This window comes from Pinus tabuliformis, chromosome 2_1 (assembly GCF_031772625.1).
Source record: "Pinus tabuliformis cultivar Carrire ecotype Pingquan chromosome 2_1, CPIR1, whole genome shotgun sequence".
NCBI lineage: Eukaryota > Viridiplantae > Streptophyta > Pinopsida > Pinales > Pinaceae > Pinus > Pinus tabuliformis.
Window position 1 is genome coordinate 924,315,012 of NC_142299.1, and position 10,419 is coordinate 924,325,430.

At 35.4% G+C, this 10,419-nt stretch overlaps 1 pseudogene; it reads left to right on the forward strand.

The window, feature by feature from the left end:
- Window positions 1-9,131: 9,131 nt before the first annotated feature.
- On the forward strand, window positions 9,132-9,690 carry LOC149203678 (ubiquitin-conjugating enzyme E2 27 pseudogene; annotated as a pseudogene).
- The last annotated feature ends 729 nt before the right edge of the window (window positions 9,691-10,419 follow it).

Sequence of the window (10,419 nt, forward strand, 5' to 3'; positions counted from 1 at the left end):
ATATACTAATCTACAACAAGTCTTGGAAGGATCATGTTGAACACGTTGATAATGTGCTACAACTATTGGAGAAGAAACAATTATATGTGAAAAGATCCAAATGTTTCTTTGGAGTAAAAGAGGTGGAATATCTGGGTCATATTGTATCTCATGAAGGAGTTAAGGTAGACCCTAGAAAAATTAAAGCCATTAAGGAATGGGAAATCCCCACATCCATAAAGCATTTGCGAGGATTTCTCGGGTTGACAGGATATTATCACAAGTGTGTTAAAAATTATGGGAAAATAGGAGCACCTCTAACAACATTGTTGAAGAAAGATGAATTTTCATGGACTCCAGAAGCAACAAAGGCCTTTGAAGATCTTAAAGAGGCAATGTGCCAAGCACTGGTCTTAGCTACACCAGACTTCACAAAAACCTTTATTGTGGAATGTGATGCTTCTGGAAATGGAATTGGCATTGTTTTAATGCAAGATGAAAGACCCATTGCTTTCAAAAGTCGTCCAATCAAGGGAAAGTATTTACACAAAGCTATTTATGAGAAGCAAAAGTTGGCAATACTACATGCACTTAAGAAATGGCCACCCTACCTAATGGGAAGACACTTCAAGGTAAAAACGGATCATGATAGCCTTAAATACTTTTTAGAAAAGATATTATCCTTTGAAGAACAACAAAAATGGGTCACAAAGATGTTGGGTTATGACTTTGAAATCATATACAAAAAGGGAAAGCAAAATGTTGTGGCAGACAGACTCTCAAGAAAGGATGAGGATGTGGAAGCATTTTTGTGCACCATTTATATTATCCAACTAGATTGGATAAACGAAGCAATGGAGGAATGGAATAATGATGAAGAAGTGTGGGAACTTATTCGAAAGTTACAACAAGATTCCAGTACATCTGATACATTTAGCTGGAAAAATGATTCGTTATGGTACAAAGATCGCTTATACCTCTGTAAGAATTCCCAACTCAAAGAAAAGATTCTTCTGGAATCGCACGCTTCTCCCTTAGGAGGGCACTCAAGATTTTTAAAAACTTACCACAGGGTTAAGAAGGAATTTTTTTGGGATGGCCTTAAATCGGATATTCAAAAGTTTGTGGTAGAATGTTTGGTCTACCAACAAAATAAAGATGAAACAATTAAGACACCAAGTCTATTACAACCTTATCCATTCCAAGCCAATGTACGGAGGAGGTTTCAATGGATTTTATCACAGGTTTACCCAAGTCTGAGGGAAAGAGTGTCATCATGGTGGTAATTGATAGACTTACCAAGTATGCACACTTTTTTGCATTATCACATCCATTTAAAGCCAGTACAATTTCTACGGCATTTATGGAAACAATTCAAAAGCTACATGGAAACCCAAAAATTATTGTAAGTGATAGAGATCCCATTTTTACAGGAAATTTTTCGATAGAATTATTTTCTTGCCTTGGTACTTAGTTAGCTCATAGCTCATCTTATTGTCCTCAATCTGATGGACAAACGAAGATAGTAAACAAATGTTTGGAAGGATATCTTCATTGCTTTATATTTGATAAATAGACACAATGGGTCAAAAGGTTGCCTCTGGCTGAATGGTGGTATAACACTTCCTTCCATACTGCAAAAAAAATGATCCCATTTATGGCATTGTATGGATATCATCCACCATCCATCACATCATATTTAAGAGAAAATTCTAAGGTTCAAGCAGTGGAACATCACATCGAGCATCAACAACAAGTTCTCCAACTCTTAAAGGAGAACCTCGTGTTGGCACAGAATAGAATGAAAAAATAGGTAGATCGAAATCGCAGTGAAAGAAGTTTTGATGTAGGTGATTGGGTATTCCTACGGCTACAACCATATAAACAAATGTCCCTCAAGCAATCTAAGAAGGATAACAAATTGTGACCAAAGTATTATGGTCCATACAAGGTGTTGCAAAAGATTGGTAATATGGCATCCAAATTGGATCTTCCTACAGCTTCTCAAGTGCACCCAGTTTTCCATGTTTCATGTTTAAAGAAGGTTATAGGTGACAAGCTCCGAGTTCAAACAATATTGCTAGAACTTGACGAGGAAGGAAAAATTATATTGGAACTAGAAGCAGTCATAGAAACAAGAACTTGACAACTATGAAATCGATCCATTTTAGAGTATCTCATCAAGTGGAAGAACTTATCCGCTGAATATTCCACATGGGAGGATGAGAATTTTATACAGAAGCATCCAGAACTACTCAAACGTTGAGGACAACACTTTTTTTAAGGAGAGGGGCATGTTAGGTCCCTACAATACTAGTGATTCCCCCATTAATATTGTAGTTTTATCCCTTATTAATATTGTTGTGCCCCTATTGTCCCCATATTGTTATTACTGTGCCCCATAGAATCCCTCTATTGTTATTTTTGTGCCCTTATATTATTATTGTTAGGTCAGCTTGGTTATATTGTGACCCCTTAGACTCCTATATATAGAAAGGAGGTTTTGTCATTTGAATCATCCAAAAATTGTTCAGTTATGTAATATAAAGGAGGTTTCCCCCTCGAAGAGGCTGAATTCTAAGGCGTTAATCTATCTCTTCTATCTTTTTGTGAGCTGGTTTAATGACAACTAGCTTGTAATGATTCAAGGTAATGTGAATATGCGGGATATAGTGCCTTGAAAAAATCAATGAAAGGAACATCCATTTCAGCATGAGTGGATTCTACATCATGCATAATAGCTCTAATTTTAAAGGCTAGGGCAAAAGGATCATCATATTTCAATTCAAGGTTCAAGAGTTTGATCATTAGTTGGACTACATCAAGCTATGAGTGTGAGTCATATGAGTCTTTCAACTTCTTTAAAGCACTAAATTAATTTATAAATGGTATAATGTGGTGAATCACCTCTTCATTTATTGATGCAAAAATCAATGCATAGGGATTCTTATTCTTGTTCTCCAATATGGTGAGCTCTGTTTCAGATGTGGGATTTTAAGGTGGATTTCCAACTTCTCCTTGACATACTCCTTTCCAAAATTCATTGAAAATGAGGGTATACTTTATCTTTCTGGGCCATTCATGATAGTTCTCCTTTCTAGTGAGAACTACTCCAACTATGGAGATGAGTGAATGCATTTCTACAAAACTTCTAATATGGCCCTTTAGTAGTCAAAATATTGCAATATAATCATTGATGAAGAAATTTAACATATCTCAACAAACAGTAGAGACCCATCATACAGATTTGTCTACATTTGTCTTGAAAATAACTCAAAACCAACGTTGGATCTCAATCTCAAGTTGAAAATAAACAATGGTACTTTTATAAAAACTCACTCTATTTCATAAACATCATGTATCAATTACCATGGAGACCAAATGCATATCATCATATCTGAACCAAGGCTAGCACATACATAGAGTACAAAAAACATATAATATAAACCAAGGAACATACCATAGTTTTAACTAGATATAAAACCTTAAACCATAATCCATGACATATGTAATTCAACGCATAATAGTTCATAATATTAGCTCTTTGACACCACAACACCACTACCAGATTCATGTCAAGTTCACCTCCACTCTTCTTTCTACAATACCATAGGCATATATTCACTCTATGATAATCCTCTATGAATAGCTTCAGAGGAATCACTTCTTATGTCTTGTGTGGCCATTAAACCACGTAAGGGTTAAAAGAGATGGTAGTGAGTAAGAGTCTGTTAAAAAATAGTTACTATCATCAGAGATTTATGTAGATTCAAACCTCATCACCATTCATCAACAAAAGCATGAACATATATCGTTATGCATCTTAATAATATTTGACAACCCACATGGCTTCAAGATGCTAGTAGAGGAATATGAGTACTGAGTCAAGAAGCTAAGGACGAAATGTTAGATTTCTCACGTTAGCAAAAATGTGAGATATGACAAGTTGATGAACGATGAAAATGGAATGTAGATAGGAGTTACAAAGGTAGAAGAATACCTAAACTTGATACTTGTGCTTTAATACCATGTTAGGCTAGGTATTGATAACTCCGCAAAGTGTTGAATTTATATTAGGAAGAGTCATAAATATATACATTGGAGAGGGATGTGTTGAATTGTGTAGCTTGGGAGGTACTCCATAAGATTGGATCTAGATTTGTGAAATTTGGTCACAAAATGGTTTTTGGAAAATAACCCAAGTAAAGGGGTTTTAGACCCAAATTTTGGTTTAAAATCTAAAAGAAAATTAAAGTGGGAAATTAATATTTTGTAAGGTCTAGAGGATCAAAACCCTTAAGCTCTAGAGGGTTCGTATGAGTCATGGGAAGGGATATTTAAAGAGGCATATGACAAGGCTAGACTGTATCATGTAAGAGGACGCTCATTTGGTTGTATGGATGCTAAAGATGTAGCCAATGAGAGGCTGAGATTGGAGGCTGAGAAGGACTACAAGAGTATGTCATGATGTGATCCAAGAGTGATATATTTTCAAGATAGAAAGTGCAGGAGACCCATGAAGTCACAACAAGAGAGGAGGGTTTCGTTCAATACTTTCTAGCACTTAAGGAGTTCATCTACAATCCTAAGGCATCCAACCATCATGAGGGTTTAGCTAAACTATGGAAGGTAGGTTGCAAGTATTTTATCGGCTAGAAAAGTAGGTTGAAAGGCCTCACTTCCTATGCCAAGTGCAGGTCACAACATGGTATCACTATGCATCCAAGAGGGGAGTGGCCAAGAGGCCTAAAACTCATATCAAACTGTAATAGAGTGAATTGAAGTCCTTTTGTGCAAGAAAGGAGGCCTAAAGGTCCAAGTTGAATGTGGCTAGGATGGATAATTACCTTCAGACCTCAACATAACAAGTGGAGAGGCCTATGTGGCCTAACCTGGTTTGGACCAATCCTTAAAGTAAGGTTACATATAGTCCATAATTGATGGTATGATGGTCTTAGGCTTTCGGATTCTGTAAGGCTACTAGGAAAGGGCTAGTGCCAAGGAGAAGAATATCTAAGATGGGGTCGGTCTGAAAAGGATTTAAGACAATATTTTTGATGAGGGGCGAATGTATTATGTGCCCTTATAACTACTGGATATATGTAAAATATAAGGAGGCTAAGACCCTAATTTAGGGTTAGAATCATCTTCCATTGGGTAGCATTCTATGTCAAAAACTATACATGAGGAAAAAATTTAAGGGACGTATAGTGAAGTCAGAGTAAGGTTGTTCATAGGAGTAATGAATAAGGGTGTGTTCAGCCCTACACCATTCAAGATTCTCATTGTATTTGGGTAAATATTCAAGCCCTAAGGGCGGTGATAGGAGAAGTTATGTGTCATAGAGTTAGGGTAGTTTTGGTAGCCTTAGGATCAGGCTTTTAAAGTGACAATATTGAAAAGTAGGCATATCTAGAAGATGGGAGCATTATTCACAAATGGAATTATGAATAATGAATTTTTGTAGTATAGGATGTAGTGCAAGATGAAGACCTCAAGTACAGTGTCATGAAAGGACACATAAGTTGTTAGGAGGAAGATTATGTAGTCCAATTCAAGAGTTGCGGATAGAAAATTTCAGTGAATGAGGGTGTGTCAAGAACATCCAATCAGCAATCACCCTAATCGAGCAGAAGGAATTCTAGTGGGAAGCTTTATGGGACAATGTTTAGTGATAGAAAAGGAGTTGTGTTCACTAATAGTGGTAGGTTAGGTATCTAAGATGTAGTTGCAGTGATCAACAAATGGGAAGGAAAGAGGACCCACAAAATATGTTGAGGGCGCATGGAATGAAAGAGTTGTGTATCGCCACCATTAGCAAGTAGGTAAAGTGTTGTCTTATTCATGTTAGATTTGTAGCCAATGTCTCTTCATCTTCTTATTTTCATATTTAAAATATTTTCCCAATCCGTGAAGATTAAGTGTCAACACATAACTCAAGAATTATGCATCAATCTTAGATATGAGTACACCTGCCACACTCATATCTACCTAGTGGTTAATTCCGCAACTTGATGTCACATCCTCCCTCTAGCTAAGAGGGATACACACTACTTTTGTGACTCAACTGGGCTTACAATGTAAGGCTCAGAACACAATAGGGGAAATCAACTTTCGGGTGTTGGGTACAATCGATCATACACCTATTACAACACAAATGCCTCAATATAAAAATCTCATTTTAGGTACAACAAATTCAAAGTTTAACAGTATTCCTATGTGATAATTTTGTGCCTAAACATATAAGCCCATTTACACTTCATCCCAATGCATTGTGCTTTAGAATTCTCACTTCCAAAGCAACCTCGTTATCCTTTCACACCTTCTTCAAGCCCGTTGGTAGCAAGATTATAAGTTGTCTCCTAGAAGTTGAAGATAGAATGTCCTTTCTAAAATCCCTCATGGCTCCCAATATTTGGCCAACACCTTCTATTAATGCATGCAACGATTGCTCAAGGGGAATCTCGAAGAACAATTTCCAACTTTCTATTGAATCACAAAATTACGCACAACACCATTTACAAAAAATAAACCTCTAATTTCTTTCTTGCTCCATTCATCTATCATTTATTTCAACTCTTTTTCCCTTTTGAAGGGTTTCACTCACATATGGAGGGATAGATAACTGACATTGTTGGTTCTTGATGTTGAAACGATTAATCAGGACTTTGACTCACTTGTGAAAGTGAGACGAATACCAGCTACTACAAATGTTCACCCCCCTTGAAAGAAAAATGGATACTAGTAGAAATTGTTCTTGCAAGCACATTATCATGAGACTCGGAATGCTGACAAAAATAAATTGAGGGAACAACTGGCGCACAAAACAACACTCAATAAATTTCCAATTAGTGGTCTATCATTGATAGTGGTTATTGTTCTGTATCAAAAAAAAAAACAGTACATCACAACTGAAAGCAATGAGGTGGAAAATGTTGTGTAGTTTACCTCCAACGGATGACCAAATAGAACTCGTATGGTACCAAATTCAACCAAGGCTTCTTTCTTCACTCCACACATAAATGATTGCCACACATAAATTTGGTTTGAAAATTAGAAAATTGGGCTTTGGGTTTGATACGTGATCCAAACACACAATATTGGCAACAATATCACATGTTGACTCACACGCACAAGGCACGACTTCCTTAGTTGGGACTCTATGTTGGATGACTCTAGCATTTACTCACAACTCCACTGTAACTACATGCTCCAATGTTATACTTCATGCTAGCAGACTTCGTTTTACAATTTCAAGCATATTCAACATCCCATGGTACAAGACTTCTCCCATGCACAAGAAAATTAACGTTGGTTGCTTGAATCTCTACGCGGTTCACAGGATTGCCCAGACACTCATCACTCAAAAACCATTTATTTACTCGTCCCAAAGCTCTCCCATGAAGGGGTAGGTCTAGGGTTGGCTCTAATACCACTTTGAAAAATAGAGTACACAACAAAACATAGCTACAAATGATAAATTAAATAAAGAGATCTCAATAGGTTCATATTTTCAATTCTATTTGAGCACCTATATTTATACAAAATCTAAGTTGGTTACATATATTAGTTTTGCCTCTTTGGGTTTTGATGAGTCTAGGGTGCATTTCCCCTTCGAACTTTAGTGAGTTGAGGCAGTGAACACTCACGCAATGGACGCAATGGAATTATTGCGACAATGAGATAATTGTGTCTAAGAGAAAGGCGGAAGGTTAGACCAAGAAGTGCAGAGGTCACTGAGGTAGACAATCATTCATCACCTTAAAAGAAATGTGACCATGAAAAAAAGGCCACAATCCCTAAGACAAAGATTTCCTTAGCTTGATGATGGCATTTATGCCTTTCACGTTAGGACCCAAAATCTCTGTGGGTATCAATTTCTCAATGATTGAAACAAAGGTGGCTTGGCTATGATGTTGCAATGGTTCTCTTTTCTTCTTTCCCCCGTCTATGAAGATGGAACATTTCAAATTTTCTCAAATCGCCCACTACATGAAAAAAAACTTAATCTACATCAACTATAATACCCGTGAATGCTATTGTACCAACCTCAAAAGAAATCATGTATTGAAAACTATTTGTATGTTGCAAACTTTTAGGGTTTTTATTGGTCAACCTTTAGGCCTTGTAGGTGTTGGTATGTTAATGTTGAGAGACACAGTGTCTAGTGACTATGTGCAAAGATTGGTTTTCACTTTATTTTAATTTACTTATAATTAGCATACATCTATCTAACTCCGAGACCAAGTAGGTGCAATCCATTCCTCAAGATTTACACTCTAAAAAGAAGGTTTGCACCTAGAGAGATTTGATGGATCTAGGCTAGTATCTATTAACATTATAAATTTGTCTTAAAAAGGGATCTAGCAAGAGTGAAAGGGGTTGAGGTGCAAACCTCTTTTAGAGGGTAAAACTTGAAAAATGATTATATATATATATATATATATATATAAATTTTGAATTCATAAATAGATTCACTTGGATTGTGTTCATCGGAATTCACAAAAATCCTAAAAAATATGCCTTAAAAAGTTAAAATATAGAATAGTAAGACTATTTTAAATATTTCAATCCTAAGAAATTATGTTTTTTTAATTTCTTTATATTATATACGCATAATTTTTTTAACTATCTAATGAATCATATATATATATATATAAATAAATATATTTATATCTATATAAATATAATTAAATTAAATTTTATGGCATAAAAGTTTTAAAAATTAATAAATTAAGAAATTTGTATGCAAATTTCTATATGAATTAAATTAAATAAACTAACATTATTATAATAAACTAAATTAAGTAACGTGAAAGAGAAAAAAATGCAGATAAAAAATATTAATTTAAGTAATATATGTTCAATAAAAGTGATATAATAATAAAACCAACCAATAAAGAGAGATGCGGTTCAGTTGTATTTTAGCAGTGTGAGCAATAATTAAGTCGGTCACGATTTTTCAATGGCCTTGGTCCCACATTTTCATTGGGCTCATATAAGTACGTTACCGAAATTAAAATGGGTAGACGCTAACAAAGGATTGAGTTGTTTGAAGAAAGTGGCGGTGCCCTAGTCTATTTCCACTAATAGAGCAACTGCGTATCTAAGAACTTTGTGCAGTCATCTCAGTTAGGGTCTTTCAGTGAACAATGGCGTTTGGTGCTCAACGGATACAAAAAGAAATAAGTCAGATAGAAAAAAATACGCAGTTAACAGGCTTTAGCATTAAGGTCTGCGGGGACGATGACCTGTCACACCTGTGCGGGACCATTGGAGGCCCAAGTTGACATTCGTGTGCCGCAGCAGTATCCATTCGAACCTCCAAAAATGCAGTTTATCACGAAAGTGTGGCACCCTAATATCAGCAGTGAAAGCGGAGCGATATGCTTGGATATTCTCAGAGATAAGTGGACGGCAGCAATAACATTGAATACAGCCCTACTTTCTTTGCAACCCTTGCTTTCAGCACCAGAACCCAATGATCCCCAGGATGCGGTTGTAGCGCGACAATTCCTTACAGACCATGAAGCGTTTGTAAACACTGCTCGTTACTGGACCAAAACTTTTGCAAAGGGAGCAGATGCTGATAACGCAGATAAGGTGCAAAGGTTGGTGGATATGGGATTTCCTGTGGATGTAGTGACAAGTATGTTAGAAAATTGTGATGGTGATGAAAACATTGCAATGGAGAAACTCTGTAGTATTTAAGCTTACATTTATTGGTTTCCATATCATTCAAACTATTTACTTTTTCAAAAGGATAAGAAAATTTTTAAAATTTCCTTGTGGTTGGTTATAGGCCTTAATTAAAAATTAAGGCAGTCTTATTTTTCTGGTTCATCCTAAATTATAGAAGAGTGTTGATTTGAAACTAAGATAATTACAAAGGACCAAAAACTTTTTGCGAGGGGAGCAGATGCTGATAAGAAAGGTAAGGCACAAATGTTTTTGGATATTGGATATCCGTGGATATAGTGAGAAGTATATTAGAAAATTGTGAGGGTGATGAATACATTGCATTGGAGAAGCTCTGTAGTGTCTAAGGTTACATTTATTGCTTTCCATATCATTCAAACTATTTATTTTTTCAATAGTATAGGAAAAAATTAAAATTCTCTTTGTGGTGGGTTATAGTAATGATATTATTTCCTTGCTTTAATTAGAAATTAAAGCCATCTGATTTTTTATTTTTATTATTGAGTTTGTATTTTTATTTGACTAGAAATTAGGGTAATCTAGTCTTGTTGTTTATTGTACATGATAATACTTGTGGCAGTTATAAATTAGGCAAATGACCAGAATAAAAAAATGAATTAGCTTAGTAGTAAATACAAATATTTGTATAAGTATATTAAGTGTTTAATGAAATAATTGAAGTGTATTAGAAATTTATTATAGTTTCAAATTTGAATTATTATTAATCTTGGTGAATCTAAA